Raw genomic sequence first — 10,932 nt, forward strand, 5'->3', positions numbered from 1 at the left:
TTCTAATGATGTACAAAATTAAAAACCAATGGAAGTAATATTTTATGGTTTCAATGGAACCAAAGAAAAACGTCTTTCTCTAGTCTGTGACTAGTCGAGACGGCGGAGAGGTTTCATTACTGTTCTTTAGAACAAAACTATGTCACTTATAAACACAGAATAAAGGATGTATAGGATTGCCGCGCGGCATTTAAATTTTTCAATTAAATTAATTCGATCATTTCCTGCAGGCTACTGGTGTTTTGTGTTTGTATGTCCCTTGAAAATGAGATGATGCCTCTAAGGGGTTAATCCGAGATAAATAAATAGTCCGCTTATTCTCTGTAACAGTGTGAATTATAGTTTTTCTCATTTAGTTCCGGTTTAGTAGACGTTCATCTAAATGTCAGTACTTCACTTGTCTTCACCAGCCTGAGTTTTAAGTGTGTGCGTGTGTGTGTGTGTGTGTGTGTGTGTGCGCGTGTGTGTTTGTGTGTGTGTGTATTCTTATTGCTGAGAAGTCTACGGTAGAATATAAGCCTACTAAAAAAACAGTATAATACACTAGTTATTCAGTCAAGGGCTTCAATATTTCTGTGGGCAACATTTATCCTACTTTTTTTTTTTTTTTAATAAATTAAGATTCATTCTTGACCTTAAAAAACAAAACAATCTCACCTCAAGGTCTTTTTACAGTTGTAGCTGTTCCGTACTTTTCAATCATATAAGATGATCTTTATCAGCAGATGGAGTTTGCTTGTTGTCACAGAGTAAATTTACGATTACTTTAAAGGAGCTATTTGTAAGTTTTGCTATTGCTATGAAGCTAACGTTAGCTTTAACAGCTGTTTGCTTACCAGTCTTGGCAAGAGCTTCAGCCATCATTGCGTTTACAACACAAGAGGTTATAATACGTCCTCCAAGCGGCGCTACTTCATCACAGACTGGACGCTAAAAGTTTTGGGAAATAGATCTCTGGAGAAGAAAGTGAATAAACGTATTTCCCAAAATCTTGAACTATTTCCTTACAAAAAAAACAACAACAACTGTTTTGACACTGGCCTTAGTATTTGTGTGTGCAACATTTTCATACTAGTTTTTCTTGCTTTAAATGAACCAAGACAAACTGATTGCTGTTAAGTATTTATGTGCTCACATCAACTTGTTCTTTATCCGAGACCCTGATCTGCCCTTTGCAAAGATAAAAAAGAAATCTGTCATTGACTTTTTCTGCGTTCTTTTCATGCCCTGGGTCCTGTTAGCACCTTTTTCATCATCCCAGGCGTGTTTATATGTGCTGTAATAGCACAAGTGCTGCAGCCACTGACCTACAGCGGATTGTTTACATATCAGAATGGGCATGATAAGTGATTCTTATCCTTCACTCCGGTCTTGTATATTGCTCACTGTGGTTTGATATGTGTTATTCTTTGCCTGCGAGTTTGAACCACACGGATGATGAAATGCCAGTGGGCAATGGTAAAATAAATTAAAAACGATAAGAACATAAAAAATAATTTAAAGCCCTGGGTTCTGTTTTTGTTGGCTCCCAGCGAGGTCACGTTATTTGTGGAGCCATATGGATGTGAATGGCATGTGTGGCACACCAAACTGATAAACAGCCCTCTTCAAAACTAACATCTCATCCTGCCATCAAGCTCTCAGGAAAGAGCTCCATGTTGACAATGGAGCGTGAAGTGGATGTGGCACTTTTCCTTCTGAAAACAAATGAAAACCGCAAAATATCACATCAACGCACATGAAAAGAATTTGAGGCCTTGCCTTGTTCATCTCAACGCTGGCAAAGCCTGAACGCTGAGAACAGGAACTTCCTGGCACAGTTGTGTTATTGTTGCAGAGAATGATGAGGGTGTGAGCCAGGTATACAGAGTTAGTTCAATAAAGCTTTGACCAAAAACAGCAAATTGTACAGGAAAGATTGAGAGCAAGCCAATACTGTGTCTGGGAGTGCCTTTGAATATTTTCTTTTTCTTTCAGTGTATATTGTGTGTATGAATACTTGCAGGTATGCAGGCAGAATAGCAACAAATGAGTAAACTGTGGAAAGACAAAGGGTCAGCAATAATTCATGTACATTTCCAAGATCATGGCGCACTCAACACACACTCAGTCCAGCAGTGGAAGGGAGGAGGAGATAGGTGGAGTCAATCCTCTGCCAGTACGCAGTATCACTACCCAAATCTCAGGTTTGATGGTTAAGCCCATGCCAGTAGTTCCCAGAATGTCTTTTCTTTCCATGTGGGAAAACTTAACCTCACACGAGATTTGAGGGGTATTTGTTTTCACCTACTGTCACGTTGACGGCTAGCCCATTTGGGACGGATCAAGTATGATGCCAAAATCCGCTGTCACGTCTTCATGCCACTTAAGAGAAGACATTTCCAGAGGTAAACACATAACTGTGTGGAGGGCCAGTCAAATATGGAATATTCACATGGATGTTTTGGAGAAATATTCCCGGCGCCTGTTTGCGTGGATATCTCGACATCTCCAGAGTGTTTTTCACGACACAGTGATCCCAGATGTGGCCTTTGTGTTGTCGTCCAGTTCCGCACTCTTACTCTAACCGGCCTGGGACACACGCCACTGTTTTGGTCCTAAGAATCATGGGTTCCCTTTTTAAGGCAACGCGCTGTTTATACGGGCTGTGCCAACTGGATCCATGATTGCAGGCCACTGGTTTATTTTAATTAGCCATGGAGAGCAGTTCCGTTGGATTTGAGTGTGAGTCACCCCGTTTTCAAAACATTAGTCTCCATCAAGTCCCACTGTTGCCCTTTGAGGTTGGGTTTCATTTCAGATTAGTGAAAAGGAGGGGCCATCCCTGATGCCATGCCATGTATACTGTACTGTGTGTGTAGGTGTGTGCATTTATCTGTATGTTTATGTTAGTGTGTGAGACAGAGACCATATTACTACGGCTGGGCTAGTGAAAATTTAATTAACAACACTAGAGCGTGTATTTTCTCACTCGTTCCTTTCTTATCAGTCGTGCAGAAATTGCTTTTGTCGGACAAACCAGACTTCCAATTGCAGCAGTGTTTGGGTTTATGGAAATATTTCCATGCTCTGCAAGGCACTTCTGCTCTTAAAATGCTCTCTACACAGAACCTACTGTATTAAAAAAGAAAGCAGAACAAAATTTTAGACGGCATGGTGTCTATATAAGCCGATCAAGTTGAAAGAAACTGCTCAACTCACAAGAGCCAGTATATCCAGTCTTCTATTGCTGCACTTGGAATAGCAGGCTACACCTTTAATTCTACATTTGGTTCAAATAGATTTGATTTTACATTCAATTTACTGCACTCAAGGTGGCCGTCCAACTTATCCGCCATTCAAAGTCACAGTCCAAGAGAGTTCCAGTCTGCTGATCCTGAATGTGAAGAACTAAGGGAGAACTGTTCTGGTAAAGTACTGGCTCACAGATAGAACTTTTTATTGTAAGTTTTAGACACCGGCATTGATTTCTACAACTTTAAACAAAAAGATTGTCTCGAAGTGATGGATAGCTTCCACCTCTTCTTTAATGAACGTGTCAAGCAGCTGTGTCACATCCGTGGTTTGCTGTCAGATGACATTGACAGAAGTGGTTGTTTTACATCCTGTCTTCAGTGTGTGACAGACGATGTGACTCTACAGTGTTCTGCAGACTCAGGAGCTGATTTTCCTTTGGTAAACAAGTAATTATTAAGTTGTCTGTTGTCTCTGCAGCTATTTTTCAATCATATTATTTCAAAGTCAAAACTTAATTACTATGTGAAAATATCAAATTTTCCTGGGGTGACAATTTTTTGTGTTGTATCGTTTTGAGTTTAAATGGGTTATTTATATATGTTTTTTTCTGCCACCAAACAGTTTCTTGGGAGCGGGTGGTGTTGATGGATCGCTTGCATTGCATTGGTGCATTTCCAAAACAATAGGTTATAATAAGCCTTCTGAGCAGCTCTACTTCTTCAGGGCAGCGACAGTGACTCTGTATCGGAAAGTGACTGGACAGTCCGGTTGAACTGGGCTTTGCTGGTTAGCATGCTAACGTCAGTAGAAGAAAAGAATTGATAGAAATATAAGCAAAACACTGGTGTTGCTTTCCACCACTAGAGACAGCTCTTGGTGAGTAAAGGAATGAAGTTTGATGCTGAACTCTCAACATTTTTTCTAGACTGGTAAGTAAACAGGTGTTAATGCTAACATTGACTATGTAACGATAGCAACACTTAGCCTAGAAGTAGCTCCTTTGAGCCCCGAACTGATGTCTCCGTAAGAAGATGCTGCTTTAATTTACACATGAGTAAGAGGCTAAACAGACATTTACAAACCAATTAAGTTTAATATGTTATCTTGCCTTCCATACTATTAATATATTTTGATAATTCTGAAAGCCTGATGACCATCAATGGACCAATGCAATCCCAAAAGTTGTACAGTAGATTTTACAATATAACAGAGATCCATGCTGCAATTTTGCCACATCAACTCCTCAGACCCAGAAAAAAAGAAATCACAACTAATGAAGCAGAGTTGGCATTTCCAAATCCAAGCCCTAGAAAGGCTGTAGTTTCGAAAACTACTTTTGTGATTTCAACATGATTTTAAAAATGATATTCAAGCTTGAAAGTTATTTATTTCATGTCTGTCAAGTCGTGTGGAGATACTCAATTTGACAAATTGTTGCGTTCATTATTGCAAGTGTGACTGTAAATATGTGTAATTTCTGCTGCAAAAGATGTAACATAACCTTTTTAAACTGTAACATCATCGGGGGATAGCAGTGTTTTTCTCTGTGACACCGGCATCATTTCCACTGCCTCTTCAGCCGAGTGCTTTAAGTGAATCTAGCTGATTCAAAACACATGAGCTGCATACGAGAGACTGAGCCTCCGATTCAAACTTGCAGTAAAGATGGCTTTTGATGTAGCCACATCAGTACACTCAGTACACAAGCGTAGACACTTGCAGAAAGAAAAGCGTGGTCTGACATTTCCAACTTATCACATGGTATCATGTTTCCTTTGTGTACATATGCAGCGGCTTGGTGTTTGGAAAGAGCTGAGTGAAACTGTTGTGGACTTGTGCTTTTACTTCATCAGCCAAAAGATTCAAACTGATATCCTTCATTCTTCCTGCTTCTAATTTCTGCTCTCTCCATCTCTACCTCGCTGCAACCTTCAACATGTTGTTTAGACGTTGTTTATGTGTGCATGTGTGTACGTCCATAGTATAAACCAGCTTTCCATTGCAACCACTAAACATGACATTTCGCTTTTGCACAGGCCCTGAGAGGAGTCGTAACTAAATGACAGCCCCATCGAACACACACTCATTACGCCCTGCGAAATGCTAAATTGATATTGTGCGCAGATTGTGTGGGAAAGACAACTCCAGCTATGTCATTCTTACTTCATTCTTTTATTGTAGAAGAAACACAGCACACTAACCCAAAGGACTCGGCAGAGCACCTTTTAAACACTCATAACTGTTACACGCTGCAGCTGCGTGAGGATCAGTTACATTCTTTATCTCACCTTATAGAGCTTTTCCGAATGAGAACTATAAATTTCCAGGCTTGTGCTGCTCAACAGCGACCGTTTGTGTATCTGTAGTGGCTTTTTTTTTTATCTCCCTTTTTTCACATTGGCTTCAAATTAATTTTCTCGCAGCTGTTAACAGACGTTGAAAGAAAAAAGGGGGTTGTAATTATTAAAAGTCTACTGGGGGAGGTTACATAGAACAGCTACAGAGTGAGAAAGCAGCCAGAAACTGTAGAGTCACTTCACTCTGGAGAAATAAAGGAGAAAAATTACTGGCAGACAGATTTGTGAAAAAAAACAAACAAAAAAAAAGGTCAAGACTTTTCTAGTTAAATCACAAATTTTCGAAAAGTAACATAAACACCTTTAAAATATGTAACAAAAAATCTAATTTGCATTTAATTAACACTAAAGTCACCCAGAGAAACAGAAAAAAGGCTCTTCAGACACCAGCAAAAAACTTAAAATAAAAAGTGTGAGTTACTGTACAACCGCCATTGAAACCAAAAGAAAATAGCTTCACTTTAGAATACTTTAGAAAAAATGTGTGTATCTTGGAGGACTTGCTAATTCATATCAGCCCATAAAATGAAATCACCATCATTTCTGAGGAAAATTGCCTGTGTTCATGTTAACTCCATTTTTTACCCTCCATATCCATTTCACACTTTATGAAATACATATTAGACATGTCGGCCAGGGCCAAACAGATGTATCACAGTGTGTCTTATTGTAACTGGAAGGAGGTGAAGAAGATTTCCGAAATATTAAACATAGCGAACCAAGTGTCTGAGGATCAATGAGGCTCGAGACCTTTCACCGTACGTATGTCAGGTTTTATTTGTTTACCTGAATGGTGAGCACCTGATAATGAGGCAGGTTACTCAGAAAAGGAATTGTCTGAATGTCAGGACGCACAGAAGAATGTCAGTAGTCAGAAAATACTTTGCCTTTTGTACCGCAACAATTTTCGATTCCTGACTCATCCAGCTTGGCACATTAAAATAACAGCCCACACACTGAAACAATTATGGGAATAATATGGGGTGTTTTAACAGCTGTAGACTGGGGGGGGGGCAGGGTGAGAGGCTGAGGGACTCGATGAATCGTGGAATGACAGGAGAAGAGAGACCTATCACAATAGTTAACAGCATCTCAGTCGCAGATGACAAAAAAGGTACATTTCAGTATTGAAACAAGTCGAAATGAAAGGCTTTGCAAAGCCGTTGGTTTCTTGTGCCAGTGGAGGGTTCAGAACGATGTGTTCAGATGACTTGTTTCATCCAGGCACTGACACAGCTTTGGCACTGTGGTACTTGTTATAGCTACGCTACTCTGAGACTCCCGGAAGTCTCTGCATCTATCGAAGAAAGAGTTACAGCACAGATCTCCCGTGCTTTTTGTCTTTATGCTAAGCTAAACTAAGCTAATCATCTGTTGGCTCAAGATTCCTATTTGGAGGTGTCGATTTTCTCGTCTAAATCTTGTCAAAAAAAAGCAATGAAGTGCATCTCCCAAAATGTCTACCTATTGTTTTAACATGCTACAAAGTACAACCACACAAGGGCACATTGACCCTACATGTGGCAGAAACACACTTATAAATAAAAATATGAATCAAATTGGGCTGTTATTGGTTAATCACGTTGCTGCAGTCTAATACAGGAGAAAACATGGTTGCGTAAGGCCGCAGCGTAAGTCAAAGCTTCCATTTTAAATTAAAGTCAGTGACGGTTGATGTTTTAGCTTGGAGACTGCAGTGCATTTCAGGCACAAGTATTTGCTTGTAGAGTGACAGCCTCTGATAAAGGAACCGTTTTACTCACTCACTTCGCCTCTCCCCCTCCGGATTGTCTGGCTTCTTTAGCAACAAACTATTACCTTCAGGGTGCAAACGTTCGTCCTCCTCATACAACACACTCTGGTGGCCATGCTCCTCTCACCAGAGAGGCCCCTGGGAAAAGCACATAAGACGCTCCACTCCGTGACCTACAACATCTGTTGCTAATATGGGTCAGTTTTATCCACAGGTCTCCAAAAAAGGAAAAAAAAAAAAACTTGCACATGACAACTAAATGAAAAACACAAATGGCATGAATCAACCAGGCTTCATGTTATTTCCCAGCACTTGTATCAACATGCTAGGGAGCCTGCTGAGCTGTGAAATATCTAAGCTAGGACGCCTGTTGGTTCTTCTCAGCTCCAAAAAAGGCTCTTCCTGGGCCAGGGTCATGCGAGGAGAGAGTGAGAACCCCACAGAGTATTTACTGTACAAACAGCAGTCGAGTTATCATGTCTGGAAAGTGGTATTTGTTGTGACTGTTATTTGGTGGGTTACTGAGAGATAGTGAATTCAGCTGCAGGGTAAATGGCAATGAACGTTTTCAGCAGGCGCCTTGAATTGCCTTGAGTATTGTGGGGATCTATCTAAAGTCTTAAGTAATAATGTGAGGTAGAAAGTTTTTGTATGAAGTGATAACCTCCTGAGGCGAGACTATAGAGGGCCACATCCATCAGAATTTCCATTCATTGTTATGCAAGGGCAGCAGCAGTTCATCCCACGCTGCAGTTTCTTGATTAATGCAAACTAAATGACTCAGTTCTTGACAAAAAAAAAAAAAAACGCACTATCACCCATTTCAGAGTCACATTCCAGCTATGAAAGCTAGATTTTGAATGTGTGTGGGGAGGGGGAGTGACTGTGTGTTTATGTTTTCACCACACAAGAGCCATGAGAGCCCTTTTTCTTATCAAGTACCATGACCTCTCCAAACAGCGAGAGCTCTGCTGGTATCAGGATTCAGAGGAGCACAAACATCTGTACTTGACATGAGTGAGCAGCTAATTGTTTGTCAGACTGTGATTAAGTGCATGAGTGAAACTTTGAGGAAAGCACGGATAAAGATGTCCATTATCTGTAAATAGAAGCCAGTCACCATTCCCTGTACGTGGCAGAAGTAATTGTTAATAGAAATAATGGTGGTGGCACCGTTTGTCAAATAATGCCTCTTCCAGTAAAGTACAATTGCGTCCAACACAAGACCTTTAATCCTCTGCTGCAGCTCTGGGCCCACTTTAGTGTTTTGTTCTTCTTCTGTGGTGCATGAAGACCTTTGGAGTCCTGTGTTACAATTAATTTTCTGTTCATTTTGTGGCAGGAAGTCGAGTCAGATGGCGTTTGCCATAACTTTTCCTCTGTGAATTGCCTTCTTGTTCCAAAGGTGCCGCCCCCCCCACCCGCCTCAGACGATATGAGTCTACTGACCTCTAAATAGGGAAGTTTTATGCAGTTGACCTTTGACTTTTTACGTCTCTGTATTTATGTCTGAGAAAATAGCGAAATTATGACACTTAACACTGTCGCCTACATGTGTCTGGAGCTGCTCTGTGAAGACTGGGGGCCATTGAGGCACAGGTCAATCCATGACACCCTTCGCTCTTGTTTAATAGTGACGCACTGAAGTACAGTCATCCTGACGTGCCATGAAGACTTAAGAAATGCCATATTCAAATGATCTGTAAAGCCTGTTTTTAAAGTAGTTTCTGCATTGAAATTCTGCTCTCATTTCTTTTATGAGCATTTGATTACGGTAATATAAAGAAAGAATATACTGTGTAATTCTACGTGCAATATAATTTGAATAATTGTGACGTTAGTTAATGCTAGACAGGATCTTAACTCTGTGAGATGTCAGTCAGAAACATATAGAGGAGACAAGACTTGAGCTGCAGATGCATTGATAATTGGTTGAAACATTCAGGTCTGAACACGTCTATAAGCAGTGATAGTGCACCCCCCAGTGGACGAGCACTAAAACACCAGTTCTGCCTCTGAATAACAGCACCGTGACATCCAACTTAAAACATAATACACGCCATGGCCTCTGGTGTTAAAGCACCGGTGTGCTTGGTTTTGTTTTGTTTGTTTTTGTGTAGGTCTTTTGTATAGAATAGGTCTTGCAGATAGACAATAATCTCTTTGCAATTATCCAAATGCAGTCCAGATGGCACGCTGCAAAAACAGACGGTGTCTCGGTACAATCAGTCAATTCAGAAATGAAAACAAAAAAAGTTCAAACTTAATCGAATAAACACAAACAAAATCAAGAGTGGTGGAAAACTCTTGCTACCTTTACAGCCCGGTTACACACACAGCCTCTAGCCTCTAGATCAACCTCAACTAATTTGGATGTCACTTCTTCAGCCTGTATCAGTGCTTTTTGACATGCGTTAGCTCTGAGCCATGTGTGAATAACAGCTTTTCACAATCATGTGTTGCAGGGGAGTTGGGGGGTTTGTCTTGTACACGTGGGGCGAGCAGCAGCCAGCAGTTGCCTCTTTGATCATCCTCGTGATGTGTGGTCAGAGTGGTTTCACTCCACTCTTTTTGGCTCAATCAAGGGCCCTTGAATGTAGCGAGGTCCAACTTCCAGAAAACAAGAAGCTGCCCGCTGCAGAGGCACCACTGAGACCCAATCAATGAGCAATCACATTGCCTCTTATCTATTTGGCTTGGCTGGATGTGGATGTTAATCAGTCCCATATCTCAGTAATGGTGTTCCTGTTAATTGCCTCCCTTCGTTGTAGCTGTATCCCCCATGCGCTTATGATCTTTATCTGCAAATGAGGTCAGTAAGTCGTATGAATCTTGTTTCCAGCCTGGCTCTGCTGAATCCTGACAGGGAGCGGTTGCTGGCCATGTGGCCCTGCGTTTAAAGCTGTCCTAAGATCAAGGCACTTGTCGCTCCCATGTGTTGATGTCGCTGATCTGTCAGGCCTTGGACTTGTTCACTATGATCCGAGCGTCAGTTCTCCAACAGTGTCTAGGATACAGTGACTGCTTTTCAGAGCGTGTCAAAAGTATGTTTTCTCAAATAGGCAGATTTATTCGCTGTTATCATGAGTCAGTTCCCCTGGAGAATAGTGTGATTTGCACATTCACTGCGCCTTTGCATCTGATGATCTCGTTAGACCTGGCGACGGTGTGATATCTGAACAGCTCCGGGGCCAGTCAGCCACCCGTCTGCGTGGCATGCAAATACAAAAAAATAATGCATATCAAAATTTGGTTAATCGCATCCTGCACCATGACTAGCCTTGACTGACCTGGCCTGGAAAGACGGTACTAGTCGAGACTGAGTTTCGAGTTCAAGCCTGCTGCTGACACAGCATGACAGAGATTGAAAAATTAATTTGACAAATGAACTATGATGCAAATATGTGCCTTTGGAGATGGAGATCCATGTAGATTGAAGGTCAGCTGGGTCACACTGAGTCGTCTTTTGTTGCCTTCTCCCCAACCTCCAACCCTTAAAACCGTCTTTCACTGCGAGGGGGTTAACTGTCATTTCTTTCGAGCTTTCTCCTCATGCATAAATAAACCTGTACCCTCCTCACCGAC

This window comes from Seriola aureovittata, chromosome 21 (assembly GCF_021018895.1).
Source record: "Seriola aureovittata isolate HTS-2021-v1 ecotype China chromosome 21, ASM2101889v1, whole genome shotgun sequence".
Lineage (NCBI taxonomy): Eukaryota > Metazoa > Chordata > Actinopteri > Carangiformes > Carangidae > Seriola > Seriola aureovittata.